The sequence below is a fragment of the Oncorhynchus tshawytscha genome, linkage group LG23 (assembly GCF_018296145.1).
Source record: "Oncorhynchus tshawytscha isolate Ot180627B linkage group LG23, Otsh_v2.0, whole genome shotgun sequence".
In the NCBI taxonomy this organism is placed as follows: domain Eukaryota; kingdom Metazoa; phylum Chordata; class Actinopteri; order Salmoniformes; family Salmonidae; genus Oncorhynchus; species Oncorhynchus tshawytscha.
The window spans coordinates 828,558-847,101 of NC_056451.1; the positions used below are offsets into that span (position 1 = coordinate 828,558).

Consider the following 18,544-nt stretch of genomic DNA (forward strand, 5'->3'; position numbering starts at 1 on the left):
CATGTAATGGACATACACAAAATAGTCAATTGGTGAAGTAAAATGAAAAAAATTACTTGTTTCAAAAAATAAATACAAAATTGAAAAGTGGTGCATGCATATGTATTCACCCCCTTTGCTAGGAAGCCCCTAAATCAGATCTGGTGCAAACAATTACCTTCAGAAGTCACACAATTAGTTAAATAAAGTCCACCTGTGTGCAAGTGTCACATGACCTCAGTATATATACACCTGTTCTGAAAGGCCCCAGAGTCTACAACACCACTAAGCAAGTGGCACCATGAAGATCAAGGAGCTCTCCAAACAGGTGAGGTTTGGGTTATAAAAAAATATCAGAAGCTTTAAATATCCCACAGAGCGCCACTAAATCCATGGTTTAAAAATGGAAAGAATATGGCACCACAAAAACCTGCCAAGAGAGGACCGTCCACCAAAACTCAGGGACCAGGCAAGGAGGGCATTAAAGCATGTGGGAGACTCCCCCAAACATATGGTAGAAGGTACTCTGGTCAGATGAGACTAAAATTGAGTGTTTTGGCCATCAAGGAAAACAAGGAGATTTGAGACTGGGATGTAGGTTCACCTTCCAGCAGGACAATGACTCTAAGCATACTGCTAAAGAAACACTCGAGTGGTTTAAAGAGGGAAAAAAATGTCTTGGAATGGCCTAATCAAAGCCCAGACCTCAATTCAATTGAGAATCTGTGGTATGACTTAGATTGCTGTACACCAGCGGAACCCATCCAACTTGAAGGAGCTGGAGCAGTTTTGCCTTGAAGAATAGGCAAAAATCCCAGTGGCTACCTGTGCAAAGTTTATAGAGACATACCCCAAGAGACTTGCAGCTATAATTGCTGCAAAAGGTGGCTCTACAAAGTATTGACTTGGGGGGGGGGGTGAATAGTTATGCACCCTCAAGTTTTTTGGGGGTCTTGTTTCTTGTTACACAAGAGAAAATATTTCTTCAAAGTGGTAGGCATGTTGTGTAATTCAAATGATACTAACCCCCCCAAAAAATTATTTCAGGTTGCAATGCAACAAAATTGGAAGAAAATGCGACAGGGGGTGAATACTTTCGCAAGCCACTGTATATACACGGGGTACCAATACTGAGTCAATGTACCTAATAGAGGCCAGTTTATTAGGTACACCACCCTGTTCACAAATGGTGAGACACGTGACTGTGGCTTGCTATATAAAGCAGGCAGACAGGCATTGAGGTATTCAGTTACTGTTCGGTTGAACATTAGAATGGGCAAAATGAGCTTTTCACACACGACAGTGTCTAGGGTTCACCAAGAATGGCGCGACAAACAAAAGTCTGTGGGCGCTAACAACTCGTTGATGAGAGGTCAGAGGAGAATGGCAAGAATCTTGCAAGCTAACAGATGGAAACAAATAGGGAAATAACGGCGCAGTCCAACTGCAGTGTGCAGAACGCCATTTTGGAATGCGCAACTCGTTGGCCCTTGTCACGTATGTATGGGCTATTGCAGCAGATGACCACACCGGGTTCCACTCCTATCAGCTACAAACAAGAATAGTCTCCAGTAGGTTGCGCGATTACGCCGGCTCCATTCTCCGGTAATCCCTCTTCGCACTGCTCAATTGAATCCCAGGCAGGCTCTGGCACTCTCCCTGGGTCGACCGACCACCTCTCTACCTCCTCCCAGGTTGTCTCATACTCCTCCTTGGGACGGTGATGTTCCCCAGCCTGCCTCCAGGGTCCTTTACCGTCCAGGATTTCCTCCCCAGTCCATGAGTCCCCCTTACCACGCTGCTTGGTCCTTTGGTGGTGGGTAGTTCTGTCACGGCCGTTGAATGAAGAGGACCAAGATTCAGCGTGGTGAGTGTACATATTCCTTTTTATATGATGCCGACAAAAACAATAAACAATCCAAAACAAGCTAAAGGCTATAGTGCCAACAAACAAAGTTAACTACCCACGATCACAGATGGGGAAAAAGGGCTGCCTAAGTATGGTTCCCAATCAGAGACATCAATAGGCAGCTGTCCCAGATTGAGAACCATACCCGGCCAAAACATAGAAATACAAAATCATAGAAAAACAAAACATAGAATGCCCACCCATCACACCCTGACCTAACCAAATAGAGAAATAAAATGGCTCTCTAAGGTCAGGGCGTGAAACTCGGTGTCTAATTTGATTTTAGCTCCTGGTGATGGGCAGGAGGTATGTTTGCAAATTAATTTGATTAAGCTATTAAGCCTATTCATTCCTTCTTGATGAAGAAATGTGAACAATGTTTTGTTTCTCTATAAAACGAGTCGCCTAGCAATTTTATAAAGTTGGCTTTTAGGTATCCAGCTAGATAAATTCCTAGTCAATCAACCTCATGACTAGCAAGTAATTTCCAGGCTATCAATCAAGTTAGAGTAGCTTGTCTAACTATCATAGCTGCCAAGCCTGCTGGCAAGGTTGCTAGCCTTTAGAAAAGCAGGCAATAACTACATGTTTTGAATAAGACTTGCATTCCTTTAAATCTTTTACCCAGATTTTAGCAGTGAAACACCATTTACTTTATAAAAAAACACTGGTCAGGAGGGTACAGACATCTCAAGCGGTATGATCAATATGCAGAAAAGCTGTTTCAGGTGCTTCCCATTAAGTTTTGTTTTTATTTTCAGTTTTGTGCACTAGTTTACAACAGCTGAAAAATACAATATGTTTGCATGTTAAAAATATACACTGCTCAAAAAAATAAAGGGAACACTAAAATAACACATCCTAGATCTGAATGAATGAAATATTCTTATTAAATACTTTTTTCTTTACATAGTTGAATGTGCTGACAACAAAATCACACAAATTATCAATGGAAATCAAATTTATCAACCCATGGAGGTCTGGATTTGGAGTCACACTCAAAATAAAAGTGGAAAACTACACTACAGGCTGATCCAACTTTGATGTAATGTCCTTAACCTCTAGTGACACCCCATCCCGTGAACGGGACCGTTATCATCTGACACTAATTAGCATAACGCAACGGACATATCTTCCTAGAAAATATTCCTATTCAAGAAAATCACAAGTGAAATATATTGGAACACAGCTTAGTCATCTCAGATTTTCAAAATATGCTTTACAGCCAAAGCTAGACAAGCATTTGTGTAAGTTTATCGATAGCCTAGCTTAGCATTATGCCTTACTAGCAGCAGGCAACCTTGTCACAAATCAGAAAAGCAATCTAATTAGATCGTTTACCTTTGAACTTCGGATGTTTTCACTCACGAGACTCCCAGGTAGATAGCCAAAGTTCCTTTTTTCCCAAAATATTATTTTTGTAGGCGAAATAGCTCCGTTTGTTCTTCACATTTGGCTGAGAAATCGACCGGAAATTGCGGTCACGACAACGCCGAAAAATATTCAAAATTAGCTCCATAATATCAACAGAAACATGGCAAACGTTGTTAATAATCATTCCTCAAGGTGTTTTTCAAATATCTATTCGATAATATATCAACCGGGACAATTGGTTTCTCAATAGAAGCGATTGGAATAATGGCTACCTCTGTATTTTACCCGAGAATTTCTCTGGGAGCATCAGGTGACAACTTGTGCAATGAAGCCGGGCATTCTTCAACATAAATGCGTAAAACTAGGTCACAATGCTGTAGACACCTTGGAATACGTAGAAAGCGTAATCTGGTTGATAGGGCATTCACAGCTCAATAGGGACTCATCAGAACGCAGGGCTTTCAAAAGATGAGTCACTTCCGGATTGGAGTTTTCTCAGGCTTTCGCCTGTAAAATCAGTTCTGTTATACTCACAGACAATATTTTTACAGTTTTGGAAACTTTAGATTGTTTTCTATCCTAAACTGTCAATTATATGCATATTCTAGCATTTTGTCCTGACAAAATATCCCGTTTAATTTGGGAACGTTATTTTTCCAAAAATGAAAATACTGCCCCCTAGTACCAACAGGTTTTAAAAGTCCAAATTATGCTCAGTAGTGTGTGTGTGTGGCCTCCACGTGCCTGTATGACCTCCCTACAACGCCTGGGCATGCTCCTGATGAGGTGGCGGATGGTCTCCTGAGGGATCTCCTCCCAGACCTGGACTAAAGCATCCGCCAACTCCTGGACAGTCTGTGGTGCAAATTGGTGGATGGAGTGAGACATGATGTCCCAGATGTGCTCAATTGGATTCAGGTCTGGGGAACGGGCGGGCCAGTCCATAGCATCAATGCCTTCCTCTTGCAGGAACAGCTGACACACTCCAGCCACATGAGGTCTAGCATTGTCTTGCATTAGGAGGAACCCAGGGCCAACCGCACCAGCATATGGTCTCACAAGGGTTCTGAGGATCTCATCTCGGTACCTAATGGCAGTCAGGCTACCTCTGGCGAGCACATGGAGGGCTGTGCGGCCCCCCCAAAGAAATGCCACCCCACACCATGACTGACCCACCGCCAAACCGGTCATGCTGGAGGATGTTGCAGGCAGCAGAACGTTCTCCACAACGTCTCCAGACTGTCACGTCTGTCACGTGCTCAGTGTGAACCTGCTTTCATCTGTGAAGAGCAAAGGGCGCCAGTGGCGAATTTGCCAATCTTGGTGTTCTCTGGCAAATGCCAAACGTCCTGCACGGTGTTGGACTGTAAGCACAATCCCCAACTGTGGACGTCGGGCCCTCATACCACCCTCATGGAGTCTGTTTCTGACCGTTTGAGCAGACACATGCACATTTGTGGCCTGCTGGAGGTTATTTTGCAGGGCTCTGGCAGTGCTCCTCCTTGCACAAAGGCGGAGGTAGCGGTCCTGCTGCTGGGTTGTTGCCCTCCTACGGCCTCCATGTCTCCTGATGTACTGGCCTGTCTCCTGGTAGCGCCTCCATGCTCTGGACACTACGCTGACAGACACAGCAAACCTTTTGCCACACCTCGCATTGATGTGCCATCTTGGATGAGCTGCACTACCTGAGCCAGTTGTGTGGGTTGTAGACTCCGTCTCACGCTACCACTAGAGTGAAAGCACCGCCAGCATTCAAAAGTGACCAAAACATCAGCCAGGGAGCATAGGAACTGAGAAATGGTCTGTGGTCCCCACCTGCAGAACCACTCCTTTATTGGGGGTGTTTTGCTAAATGCCTATAATTTCCACCTGTTGTCTATTGCATTTGCACAACAGCATGTGAAATGTATTGTGAATCAGTGTTGCTTCCTAAGTGGACAGTTTGATTTCACAGAAGTGTGATTGACTTGGAGTTACATTGTGTTGTTTAAGTGTTCCTTTTATTTTTTTGAGCAGTGTATTTCACAGTGGTTTAGATAATCATTGTACTATCTACACTTGTTGCTTGTTTTGTCACACACTGAAATTAGGCAAACTATTCGAATTTTAGCAACCAGGAAATGGCGACGCGATTTCTTCATATAGCACCTTCAATATTAATATTATACTCCCCTACTTCTTACTACATTTTAACACCACATTATTTTCTTACATCTGGAGTGACTGCTTGTTCTTTGATAGAGCAGTACCACTAGATGTCACTACTGATTCACATAGAGATAAGGGATGTTTGCACTTCTCATTTCTAGCTGCCTTGCTTGCAGTTTGTACTTCAGCATGGGTCTGTTCCCCTGCTCCTGCCTGTTTCTTGCTCCTGTTTTTCTAGTCCTTCTCGGTTTTGACCGTTCTGCCTGCCCTGAGACTGCCTGCCGTTCTGGACCCTTTGCACCCTCTCTGGATTATTGACCCCTGCCTGCCCTGACCCTGAGACTGCCTACTGTTCTGGACCCTTTGAACCCTCTCTGGATTATTGACCCCTTCCTGCCTTTGACCTGTCGTTTGCCTGCCCCTGTATTAGAAATAAACATTTGTTTCCTTGACACTGTTTGCACCTGGGTCATACCTGAAACGTGACCGTATCTTTGTTAGAGTTAATTTAGTACTGGTGTATTGTACAGCTGTGCTGTGCTCAGGGCACATTTGAAAATGGGTTTCCCCTGACTAAATAAAAGTTCAATAAAAAATAAATCTGAATTAATACAAAAATCTCATATTATATCAGAAAGTATTTTTGGGCATATCCAAACATACCTCTTGAGCTGTCTGTATCCTCCTGACTGGTGGTTCTTTTTAGCAGCTCTGCTAAAATCTGGGTAAAAGATTGAAAATAATTTTAATCTTATTCAGTACATTTTGTAATTGCTTGGTTTTCTAGCAACCTTACCATTAGGCATGCTAGCTAAGATCGTTAGACAATCTACTTTAACTTAATTGATTGTGCTGTTGTCTGTGGCCAGTAATGTTTGTACCATGTTTTGTGCTGCTGCCATATTGTGTTGCTACTATGCTGTGTTTTCATGTGTTCCTGCCATGCTATGTTGTCTTAGGCCTCTCTTTATGTAGTGTTGTGGTGTCTCTCTTGTCGTGATGTGTTTTGTCCTGTATTTTTATTTGATTTTTAATCCCAGCCCCCGTCCCCCCCAGGAGGCCTTTTGGTAGGCCATTGTAAATAAGAATTTGTTCTTAACTGACTTGTCTAGTTAAAGGTTCAATAAAAACTCAAATGGCATGAAGTCTAATCAGATCCAATTGTATATGTCACATGCGCCGAATACCACAGGTATAGATAGACCTTATAGTGAAATGCTTACTTACAAGCCATTAACCTACAATGCAGTTTTAAGAAAAAAAGAAATAGAAATATAACACAGACTTAGTAGCATGTAACGGCTCTCTTCTATCTCCTCCTCTAACGAAGAGGTAGAACAAGGATCGGACCAAAATGATGATTCATGATATATTTTAATGAAGGAAAACCTATACATACGGAAACTACAAAACTAACGAAATGAAAACCGAAACAGCCTATCTGGTGAAATACAAAACACTAAGACAGGAACAATCACCCACAAAACACACAGTGAAACCCAGGCTACCTAAATATGGTTCCCAATCAGAGACAACGAGAATCACCTGACTCTGATTGAGAACCGCCTCAGGCAGCCATAGACTATGCTAGACACCCCTACTCAGCCACAATCCCAATGCCTACTAAAACCCCAATACGAAAACACAACACAAAATAAACCCATGTCACACCCTGGCCTGACCAAATAAATATATAAACACAAAATACTAAGACCAGGGCGTGACATAGCAACAATAAAATAACAGTAGTGAGGCCATATACAGGGGGTTCCGGTACAGAGTCAATGTGCGGGAGCACCGGTTAGTCGAGGTAATATGTACTGTACATGTAGGTAGAGGGAAAGTGACTATGTCTGGATAATAAACAGAGTAGCAGCAGTATAAAAATGGGGGGTGGGGACAATACAAATAGTCAGGGTAGCCATTTGATTAACTGTTCAAGAGTCTTATGGCTTGAGGGTAGAAGCTGTTAAGAAGCCTTTTGGACCCAGACTTGGCCCTCCGGTACCACTTGCCATGCGGTGGCAGAGAGAACAGTCTATGACTAGTGTGGCTGGAGTCTTTGGCAACTTTTTGGGGCCTTCATTTGATTTCGCCTGGTATAGCGGTCCTGGATCGCAGGAAGCTTGGCCCCAATGATGTACTGGGCCGTACGCACTACCCTCTGTAGTGCCTTGCGGTCGGAGCCTGAGCAGATCCCATACCAGGCAGTGATGCAACCTGTCAGGATGCTCTAGATAGTTCAGCTCTTGAACTTTTAGAGGATCTGAGGACCCATGCCAAATCTTTTCAGTCTCCTGAGGGGGAATAGGCATCGTCGTGCCCTCTTCACGACTATCTTGGTGTGTTTGGACCATGATAGTTTGTTGGTGATGTGGACACAAAGGAACTTGAAGCTCTCACCCTGCTCCACTACTGCCCCGTCTATGAGAATGGGGGTGTGCTCGGTCATCCCTTTCCTTTGTCCACAATCATCTCCTTTGTCTTGATCACGTTGCGGCAGAGGTTGTAGCTTGTGATAAGGTTGGGAAATAGGGAACCTAAAGTCGACTTCATAAAATGACTAGGTGGCCAGTATGACAGAGAAACAACAGAACATTTTCGTCCAGCCCATCACCGGCAGCTAAAATCAAATCAAACGATGTGTGTTTGTTCCTTTGTGCACCTTGGAAGGAACCACTTACTATGGAGAAGAGGGGATGGGTCCGCTGCCTGGTCCAGTCAGTGTGCCCCCTCCGCAAAATACAGCTGACAGATATTTTATATAAATAATTATGATAAAGCGTGGCCTTAAGTTGAGTAATTGAAGTAATGAGTTTAAAATGAAAAATCTGAGGGGGCATGATGCCTCTGCAGACAGAGGTTATGAGTTCATCCCATAAGGCGCACAACCATTCTTAGTCTCTTCAGCAGCAACACACCACATGAAAAAAAGCCGGCAGCTGCCGACATCAAATCAATAACAATGGAGTGTCTGCAAGTCAGGGAAAAGCAAGATAAGCAGTTTATACACTTAGCCCTCTTCTCTACCTTCTAGACAGAAGGGGGTGAGTCTGAATAGTCTTCAGTCCTTGCTGTTGGTATTTTGTCTTTAATTAGCTACCACACCCCCATGCACAATTACTCAGCTTTAATAAACTCCCCAGCCCAACATCCCCTGCTTCCCTATCGGTCTCTGCACTTTGACCTCCTCTGCACACTGCCGTGGAGGAGGTAGCGAGTAATTCATAATCACTTCTTCCCTTCTATTTGGGACATGAAACCTACAAAATAGGGTGTCTCCAGATGTTTTGTGTGCAAGTCACTAAAGTATTCCCCTTTTTCCCCCTTTGATGTGCTCTGTCTGTCCGCAGTCTGTTTGAAGTGTAGATAATCCTACTGAAGTCTCTATGTAGATTTGTGAACGACCAAGAGTGGATGGATACAGTTGGGGACAACAGGGGTTGGGTGGGCAAGCAGTGGTGTAAAGTACTTAAGTAAAAACACTTTCAAGTACTACTTAAGTTTTTTGGGGGGGTATCTTTACTTTGCTATTTTATATTTTTGACATCTTTTACTTCACTACATTCCTAAAGAAAATGTATGTACTTTTTTACTCCATATATTTTTCCTTGACACACAATAGTACTTGTTACATTTTGAATACTTAGCAGAACAGGAAAATTGTCTAATTCACACACTTATCTCTAGTCATCCCTACTGCCGCTGTTCTGGTGGAATCACAAAACACATGCTTTGTTTGAGTATTGGCTTGAGCCTCTTGCTGTACGTAAATAAATAAAAACTAGAGAATGTGGCCATCTGCTTTGCTTAATATAAGGAATAAAAAATTATTGTTTACTTGTACTTTTACTTTTGATACTTAAGAATATTTAAAACCAAATACTTTTAGACTTTTACTCAAGTAGTATTTTACTGGGTGACTTAATTTTACTTGAGTCAATTTCTATGAAGGTATCTTTTTATTTATTTATTTATTTATTTATTTTATTTGACCTTTATTTAACCAGGTAGGCAAGTTGAGAACAAGTTCTCATTTACAATTGCGACCTGGCCAAGATAAAGCAAAGCAGTTCGACAGATACAACGACACAGAGTTACACATGGAGTAAAACAAACATACAGTCAATAATACAGTATAAACAAGTCTATATACAATGTGAGCAAATGAGGTGAGAAGGGAGGTAAAGGCAAAAAAGGCCATGGTGGCAAAGTAAATACAATATAGCAAGTAAAACACTGGAATGGTAGTTTTGCAATGGAAGAATGTGCAAAGTAGAAATAAAAATAATGGGGTGCAAAGGAGCAAAATAAATAAATAAATTAAAATTAAATACAGTTGGGAAAGAGGTAGTTGTTTGGGCTAAAATTATAGGTGGGCTATGTACAGGTGCAGTAATCTGTGAGCTGCTCTGAGAGTTGGTGCTTAAAGCTAGTGAGGGAGATAAGTGTTTCCAGTTTCAGAGATTTTTGTAGTTCGTTCCAGTCATTGGCAGCAGAGAACTGGAAGGAGAGGCGGCCAAAGAAAGAATTGGTTTTGGGGGTGACTAGAGAGATATACCTGCTGGAGCGTGTGCTACAGGTGGGAGATGCTATGGTGACCAGCGAGCTGAGATAAGGGGGGACTTTACCTAGCAGGGTCTTGTAGATGACATGGAGCCAGTGGGTTTGGCGACGAGTATGAAGCGAGGGCCAGCCAACGAGAGCGTACAGGTCGCAATGGTGGGTAGTATATGGGGCTTTGGTGATAAAACGGATTGCACTGTGATAGACTGCATCCAATTTGTTGTAGGGTATTGGAGGCTATTTTGTAAATGACATCGCCAAAGTCGAGGACTGGTAGGATGGTCAGTTTTACAAGGGTATGTTTGGCAGCATGAGTGAAGGATGCTTTGTTGCGAAATAGGAAGCCAATTCTAGATTTAACTTTGGATTGGAGATGTTTGATATGGGTCTGGAAGGAGAGTTTACAGTCTAACCAGACACCTAAGTATTTGTAGTTGTCCACGTATTCTAAGTCAGAGCCGTCCAGAGTAGTGATGTTGGACAGGCTGGTAGGTGCAGGTAGCGATCGGTTGAAGAGCATGCATTTAGTTTTACTTGTATTTAAGAGCAATTGGAGGCCACGGAAGGAGAGTTGTATGGCATTGAAGCTTGCCTGGAGGGTTGTTAACACAGTGTCCAAAGAAGGGCCGGAAGTATACAGAATGGTGTCGTCTGCGTAGAGGTGGATCAGGGACTCACCAGCAGCAAGAGCGACCTCATTGATGTATACAGAGAAGAGAGTCGGTCCAAGAATTGAACCCTGTGGCACCCCCATAGAGACTGCCAGAGGTCCGGACAGCAGACCCTTCGATTTGACACACTGAACTCTATCAGAGAAGTAGTTGGTGAACCAGGCGAGGCAATTATTTGAGAAACCAAGGCTGTCGAGTCTGCCGATGAGGATGTGGTGATTGACAGAGCCGAAAGCCTTGGCCAGATCAATGAATACGGCTGCACAGTAATGTTTCTTATCGATGGCGGTTAAGATATCGTTTAGGACCTTGAGCGTGGCTGAGGTGCACCCATGACCAGCTCTGAAACCAGATTGCATAGCAGAGAAGGTATGGTGAGATTCGAAATGGTCGGTAATCTGTTTGTTGACTTGGCTTTCGAAGACCTTAGAAAGGCACGGTAGGATAGATATAGGTCTGTAGCAGTTTGGGTCAAGAGTGTCCCCCCCTTTGAAGAGGGGGATGACCACAGCTGCTTTCCAATCTTTGGGAATCTCAGACGACACGAAAGAGAGGTTGAACAGGCTAGTAATAGGGGTGGCAACAATTTCGGCAGATAATTTTAGAAAGAAAGGGTCCAGATTGTCTAGCCCGGCTGATTTGTAGGGGTCCAGATTTTGCAGCTCTTTCAGAACATCAGCTGAATGGATTTGGGAGAAGGAGAAATGGGGAAGGCTTGGGCGAGTTGCTGTTTTGGGTGCAGTGCTGTTGTCCGGGGTAGGAGTAGCCAGGTGGAAAGCATGGCCAGCCGTAGAAAAATGCTTATTGAAATTCTCAATTATGGTGGATTTATCATTGGTGACAGTGTTTCCTATCTTCAGTGCAGTGGGCAGCTGGGAGGAGGTGTTCTTATTCTCCATGGACTTTACAGTGTCCCAGAACTTTTTGGAGTTAGTGTTGCAGGAAGCAAATTTCTGCTTGAAAAAGCTAGCCTTGGCTTTTCTAACTGCCTGTGTATAATGGTTTCTAGCTTCCCTGAACAGCTGCATATCACGGGGGCTGTTCGATGCTAATGCAGAACGCCATAGGATGTTTTTGTGTTGGTTAAGGGCAGTCAGGTCTGGGGAGAACCAAGGGCTATATCTGTTCCTGGTTCTAAATTTCTTGAATGGGGCATGTTTATTTAAGATGGTTAGGAAGGCATTTAAAAAAAATATCCAGGCATCCTCTACTGACGGGATGAGATCAATATCCTTCCAGGATACCCCGGCCAGGTCGATTAGAAAGGCCTGCTCGCAGAAGTGTTTCAGGGAGCGTTTTACAGTGATGAGTGGAGGTCGTTTGACCGCTGACCCATTACGGATGCAGGCAATGAGGCAGTGATCGCTGAGATCTTGGTTGAAGACAGCAGAGGTGTATTTAGAGGGGAAGTTGGTTAGGATGATATCTATGAGGGTGCCCGTGTTTAAGGCTTTGGGGAGGTACCTGGTAGGTTCATTGATAATTTGTGTGAGATTGAGGGCATCAAGTTTAGATTGTAGGATGGCTGGGGTGTTAAGCATGTTCCAGTTTAGGTCACCTAGCAGCACGAACTCTGAAGATAGATGGGGGGCAATCAGTTCACATATGGTGTCCAGAGCACAGCTGGGGGCAGAGGGTGGTCTATAGCAGGTGGCAACGGTGAGAGACTTGTTTTTAGAGAGGTGGATTTTTAAAAGTAGAAGTTCAAATTGTTTGGGTACAGACCTGGATAGTAGGACAGAACTCTGCAGGCTATCTTTGCAGTAGATTGCAACACCGCCCCCTTTGGCAGTTCTATCTTGTCTGAAAATGTTGTAGTTTGGAATTAAAATTTCTGAATTTTTGGTGGTCTTCCTAAGCCAGGATTCAGACACAGCTAGAACATCCGGGTTGGCTGAGTATGCTAAAGCAGTGAATAGAACAAACTTAGGGAGGAGGCTTCTAATGTTAACATGCATGAAACCAAGGCTATTACGGTCACAGAAGTCATCAAAAGAGAGCGCCTGGGGAATAGGAGTGGAGCTAGGCACTGCAGGGCCTGGATTCACCTTTACATCGCCAGAGGAACATAGGAGGAGTAGAATAAGGGTACGGCTAAAAGCTATGAGAATTGGTCGTCTAGAACGTCTGGAACATAGAGTAAAAGGAGGTTTCTGGGGGCGATAAAATAGCATCAAGGTATAATGTACAGACAAATGTATGGTAGGTATGGTATCTTTACTTTTACTCAAGTAGGACTATTGGGTACTTTTTCCACCACTGTGGGCAAATCAGTCCAGTCACTGCATTTAGAAATGCATTTATAAATGATTGTCATATCAGATAATTGCTGCAGTGATGGATGTGTTCATTTTTAGACAGAGTGATAAAGTATGATGCAGTATGAATGTGTTAACATAATAAAAACATAACTGGAGATGGCACCCAGCTCTTTACCCATAAACTAACAGAGATACTGAGATTTATTATTCTGTTCCTTAAATCTTGAAGGCTCTTTATGGCTCTGGGATGACAAGCATAATCTCCTTCTGACAAGGCAGATGAGGAGCACTAGTGACCTCTGCTCTACTGGGCCTCTGCACTTAGAAGACAAGCCATGAGGTTTCTCTTCTCGAAGTCAAACAGCCAAGCTCAGACACACTTGCCGCTGTACAAATTGCAAACAAGGCAGCTAGGAATGTGAAGTGCACACATCCTGAGTTAGTGTGAATCAGTAGGGACAACTTGTGGTACTGCTCTATCCGAGAACAAGCAGTCACCCAGAGGTTGTAGGTAAATGAAGTGTTCAAATGTATTAAGAAGTAGGGGAGCCGAATATTAATAATTCAGATAAAATATTAGCATGCCCTACCTCTAAACATAAACTGGCACAGTAAACGCATGCACAGATGATGGTTAGAAAATAGGAGCAGGGTTTATTGGGAGCGTGACTGTGTGTCTAACCAGAGTCAAACGATACACCACGGACTGGTGAAGTTATGTAATCCCTTTACCACCGACAATGCTTCTGTTTAGTGAGCTTGTATGGCAGTACTGATATTGAGACTGTGTTATTGGTTCAAATCACATGGTAAGCCTATCAGTGCTTATAGGACCAGTACCACATCCTCTTCATGCACAACTTAATGAACCTCCAGATGAGCTTCAATGCCATACAACTCTCCTTCCGTGGCCTCCAACTGCTCTTAAATGCAAGTAAAACTAAACGCATGCTCGTCAACCGATCGCTGCTCACAACCTGCCCGCCCGTCCAGCATCACTACTCTGGACGGTTCGGACTTAGAATATGTGGACAACTACAAATACCTAGGTGTCTGGTTAGACTGTAAACTCTCCTTCCAGACTCACATCAAACATCTCCAATCCAAAGTTAAATCTAGAATTGGCTTCCTATTTCGCAACAAAGCATCCTTCACTCATGCTGCCAAACATACCCTCGTAAAACTGACCATCCTACCGATCCTCGACTTCGGCGATGTCATAAAATAGCCTCCAACACTCTACTCAACAAATATGATGCAGTCTATCACAGTGCCATCCATTTTGTCACCAAAGCCCCATATACTACCCACCACTGCGACCTGCATGCTCTCGTTGGCTGGCCCTCACTTCATACTCGTCGCCAAACCCACTGGCTCCAGGTCATCTACAAGTCTCTGCTAGGTAAAACCCCGCCTTATCTCAGCTCACTGGTTACCATAGCAGCACCCACCCGTAGCACGCGCTCCAGCAGGTACATCTCACTGGTCACCCCCAAAGACAATTCTTCCTTTGGCCGCCTCTCCTTCCAGTTCTCTGCTGCCAATGACTGGAACGAACTGCAAAAATCACAAAAGTTGGAGACTCTTACCTCCTTCACTATCTTTAAGCACCAGCTGTCGGAGCAGCTCACAGATCACTGCACCTGTACATAGCTCATCTGTAAATAGCCCATCCAATCTACCACATCCCCATACTGTATTTATTTATCTTGCTCCTTTGCACCCCTGTATCTCTACTTGCACATTAATCTACTGCACATTTTACCATTCTAGTGTTTAATTGCTATATTGTAATTACTTTGCCACCATGGCCTATTTATTGCCTTACCTCTTATCCTACCTCATTTGCACATGCTGTATATAGATTTTTCTACTGTATTATTGATTGTTTGTGTATTCCATGTGTAACTCTGTGTTGTTGTGTCGAACTGCTTTGCTCTATCTTGGCCAGGTCGCAGTTGCAAATGAGAACTTCTTCTCAACTGGCCTACCTGGTTAAATAAAAAATTGAACAGAGGCGTGGCCCTAGGACCAAGTTTGGGAAACCCTGCACTAGAGTATCTCATGTCCTGTCTAGTCATCTCTGGTAACACTTTACTTGACACCCAGTGTCATAACACGTTAACACAGCATAACCATGTCATAATATGTAATAACAGCTGACATAACTTGTCATAAAACTGTCATGATCCATATATTTACTCCTGTTGTGACACGTGTTATTTTATGGCTGGTTATGAGGCCCACATAAGGGTGTCAAAACCCACATTTATTTATTAGTTTTTTCCCTGCCAAGAAGTTTCCTTTTGTTTGAATGTGTGTTTCTTAAATCATTTGTTGTTGTAATGAATTCTTCACTGTCCTGTTTTTTTCATCATATTTTAAATACCTTTTAGAAAATACACTTCATGACACAGTCAAGAAGCATTATGACCATCCTGTTTCACTTTACTTTGACTAAGAAAATACAAGTTTAGTAAAAGATGTAACATTTGAAAATGTTTAAAACTGGACAAATCTAGGATCATGTGACCCTTGAACGAGATGGCCGCATGAACTAAGAGCTTCGCACAAGTAGTTTCCAATTCTTAATCTTACCTCCAATTCAAGTTCATTTAGCTTTAGTCAAAAAGTCATGGCGGCTACAAAAGGCGACCATTACAGGTGACATTTTTACCCGGACTGAAGCATTAGCTGCGGAAAAAGCCTCTAAGAAATAGCTAGCTTCAGAAAAAGCTAGCGCCAGGAGCAAGAGGACCCGTCCCCCAAAAAATGTCAACCTCTAACTCTGTTGAAGACATCCTTTCTGAGCTGAGATCCCAATGTACAGAACTCACATCAAATTAGATGACATTAACTCTCTGCTCAGTGCAATAGGGGGCAAGGTGACAAACCTGGAATCCTATCCATGGAAAACTCACTGACAGACGCCATGGAAACAATAGCTATGCTAAAAAGAAATAGAGCATCTTGAAGAGAAAAGAGAGGACCTGGAAAACAGGGGGCGAAGGAATAATTGTGTTCTATTAAATCTGGGCGAAAAATAAGAGGGGAACATGCCATTGTTCCGCTACCTGCAAGACAAACTTCCCAAGTGGCTCCACCTGTAACGCTCGTCGTTGCATGAAGGAGTGGACCAAAGCGCAGCGTGGTACGTGTTCATGATAATTTATTTAAACTGAACACTGAGACAAAATCCTGGTCACTGAGAAATGGACCAATGACTAAAAGCGGTTACTGTTATTACTAATGGAGTAAAACAACATATAGCCGCCATCAAAAGACACACCTGCCCCGCTAAATGTCGTTATAGCCAATCGATTAGCCCTACGTCCTTTGGGGGATGTATGTGTAGGCTGGGCTATTGATTTTATTTAATATATATACAGTATACATATTTTTTTTCTTTTTTAAAAAATTGTTAGTTTTTTCAAAAGTCTGTCACATCTGTGAATGTGGAAGGTGTTTTGTTGGTTGATTGAAAAACAAAACTTAACTTTAAGTTGAATTGTTTTTTTTTTTTACAATTCTGAGGGGGCGTGTGACTTGGTGCCCCCTATGGGCATGACACCACTGTCTGTCTGATCCAGGAATGTGTGTAGGAATCTGGGCTATAGTGCAGCAGTATGGGAATTTCATCACCGTGTCAAACATTCCACTTATCTGTTGGTGGGGGAAATGGAGGAGGAAGTGTTTTTTTAACTTCTTTCCTCTGGTAGATATGGCAGATTAGCTCTGACAGTTGATACTATGAGATCCTGATAGATAAATCTGTTAATCTCTCATTCCCAACAGTCTAGCATTTGGATCCCATGATTCACCCTATGATTCTCCCATGATTGGAAACTCTACATTTTGAATAGTACCAAATATTGTTTGTCTCATTAATGTTATTGTCATAATTGATTTGTGTGTTTAGTTTACCCAGGAAATGTTGTCTGTTGTGGTGTAATCCATGTTGTGGCGTACAGCAGGTGAGCCACCAGGGGGAGACTCGTCAAGGTCTGGTGACAGACGGAGAATATATCACGAGGCGATAGCTCCATCTGCTGGACGTGCCAGGTCTAGACGGGCTCTCCACCCAGGACTAATTGGGGCTGATTGGGGAGTTGGTGAGTAATCAAGGGCTGATTGTTCACCAGCTGTACAAGCCCCATAAAACTGCCAGAAGGGCAGCACACAGGAGAGGACTGGGGGAAGAAAGGTGACTTCTGTGTAGTTGAAGACGGTGTCCGAGCTAAGACGTTTGTGTGCCCGACAGGATACAGCAAGACCTGGAGCCCAGGAGACGGTATCCCGGAAAGGGTCTCATGGGGGAGACATATCCTTTTCTTTTGATTTTATTATTTAATAAACACCCTTGAAACTGAACTAATCATACTCTGACCGTGTCTGATCTGTGTAAACATCTTGACCCAACCCCCTGGTCTGCCACAAGTGGTGGAGAATGCGGGCCTTCTGATAACGTGGTCAGATCAGGGTTGACGTGTATGCAGCATCAGCATGGATGAGTTGATAGCTCAGTTTGTCCAGGCCCAACAAGCACAACAGGCGGTTCAGGAACGAACGCTGGAGAAACAGCGATTACAAAACGCCCACCTCGTTGAGGAAATCAGGAAGCTGCAAGGAGGAGCGTCTCCTGAATCACATCCCAACCAGTTTTTACTCAAACTCACGGAAGATGACATCGAAACCTACCTCTGTATGTTTGAACGGACAGCTCTACGGGAAGGATGGCCAAAGCCGAATTGGGCCAGTCTGCTGGCCCCGTTCCACTTTGGAAATGCCCAAAAGGCATATTGTGACCTGAACTACGAACAGGTGGCTAATTACGACGGACTCAAATGGGAGATACTCAGCCGCTACGGGTACAGCCTGGCCCATCAGGCTCAACAGTTCCATGACTGGAGGTTCGTAGCCGACGCATAACCCCGAGCACAGATGGGCGACCTACTGTGCGTCACCAGGGCATGGCTCCTAACCGACGTATCCATCCTCAACAAAGTGGTCCTGGATCGCTTCTTACGGGCGCTACCCTACGACATGAAGAGGGCAGCGAGTCTATGCGCACCCCGCACCTTGGAGGGCCTCCTGGAAGCAGTGGAGACGCATCATAACACACAGGCCCTGCTGAGTGGGAGCCGGGATGAGTCGGCGACCCGTCCGAGGGGACGGAAGGACAGCCCCACCACGGTGTACCCCGTCTGGGGTAGGGCCGACACATCCCTACGACCCCAGGTAGATGGAGACCAAAGGAGGTGTTTTGAGTGTGGCGCCCGGGGGCACATTGCCTGGAATTGCCAGGCTCGGGAGGAGTCGATGCCATCAGCTAGCCCTGGCGGCAAGGTAGTTCACGCTGTGAACTATGTCACCTCCTATTGGACGCACTCCGAATCAACTGCACCCATGGTCCTGGTGAAGGTTGACGGGACACAACACGGAAGCGCTATTGGACTCCGGAAGTATGGTTATGCTCGTAACCACGAGCCTGCTGAACCAGGAGAACGAAAGGGGTAGGGAGGTGTCCATTTCCTGGCTTCACGGTGACATAAAGCGGTATCCAACAGTATGGACCACCATCGTGACGCCACAAGGGAGCTGCCAGATGGTGGTGGGTGCCGTGCCAGAGTTGCCGG

At 44.1% G+C, this 18,544-nt stretch overlaps 1 long non-coding RNA gene across 1 annotated transcript; it reads left to right on the plus strand.

Moving 5' to 3' along the window:
- The first annotated feature begins 265 nt into the window (after nt 1–265).
- LOC112222648 lies at nt 266–17,110 on the plus strand. Its single transcript, XR_002949171.1, has 3 exons — nt 266–307; nt 1,674–1,846; nt 16,880–17,110. It is a non-coding gene; the product is annotated as an uncharacterized LOC112222648 (long non-coding RNA).
- Nucleotides 17,111–18,544: the final 1,434 nt, after the last annotated feature.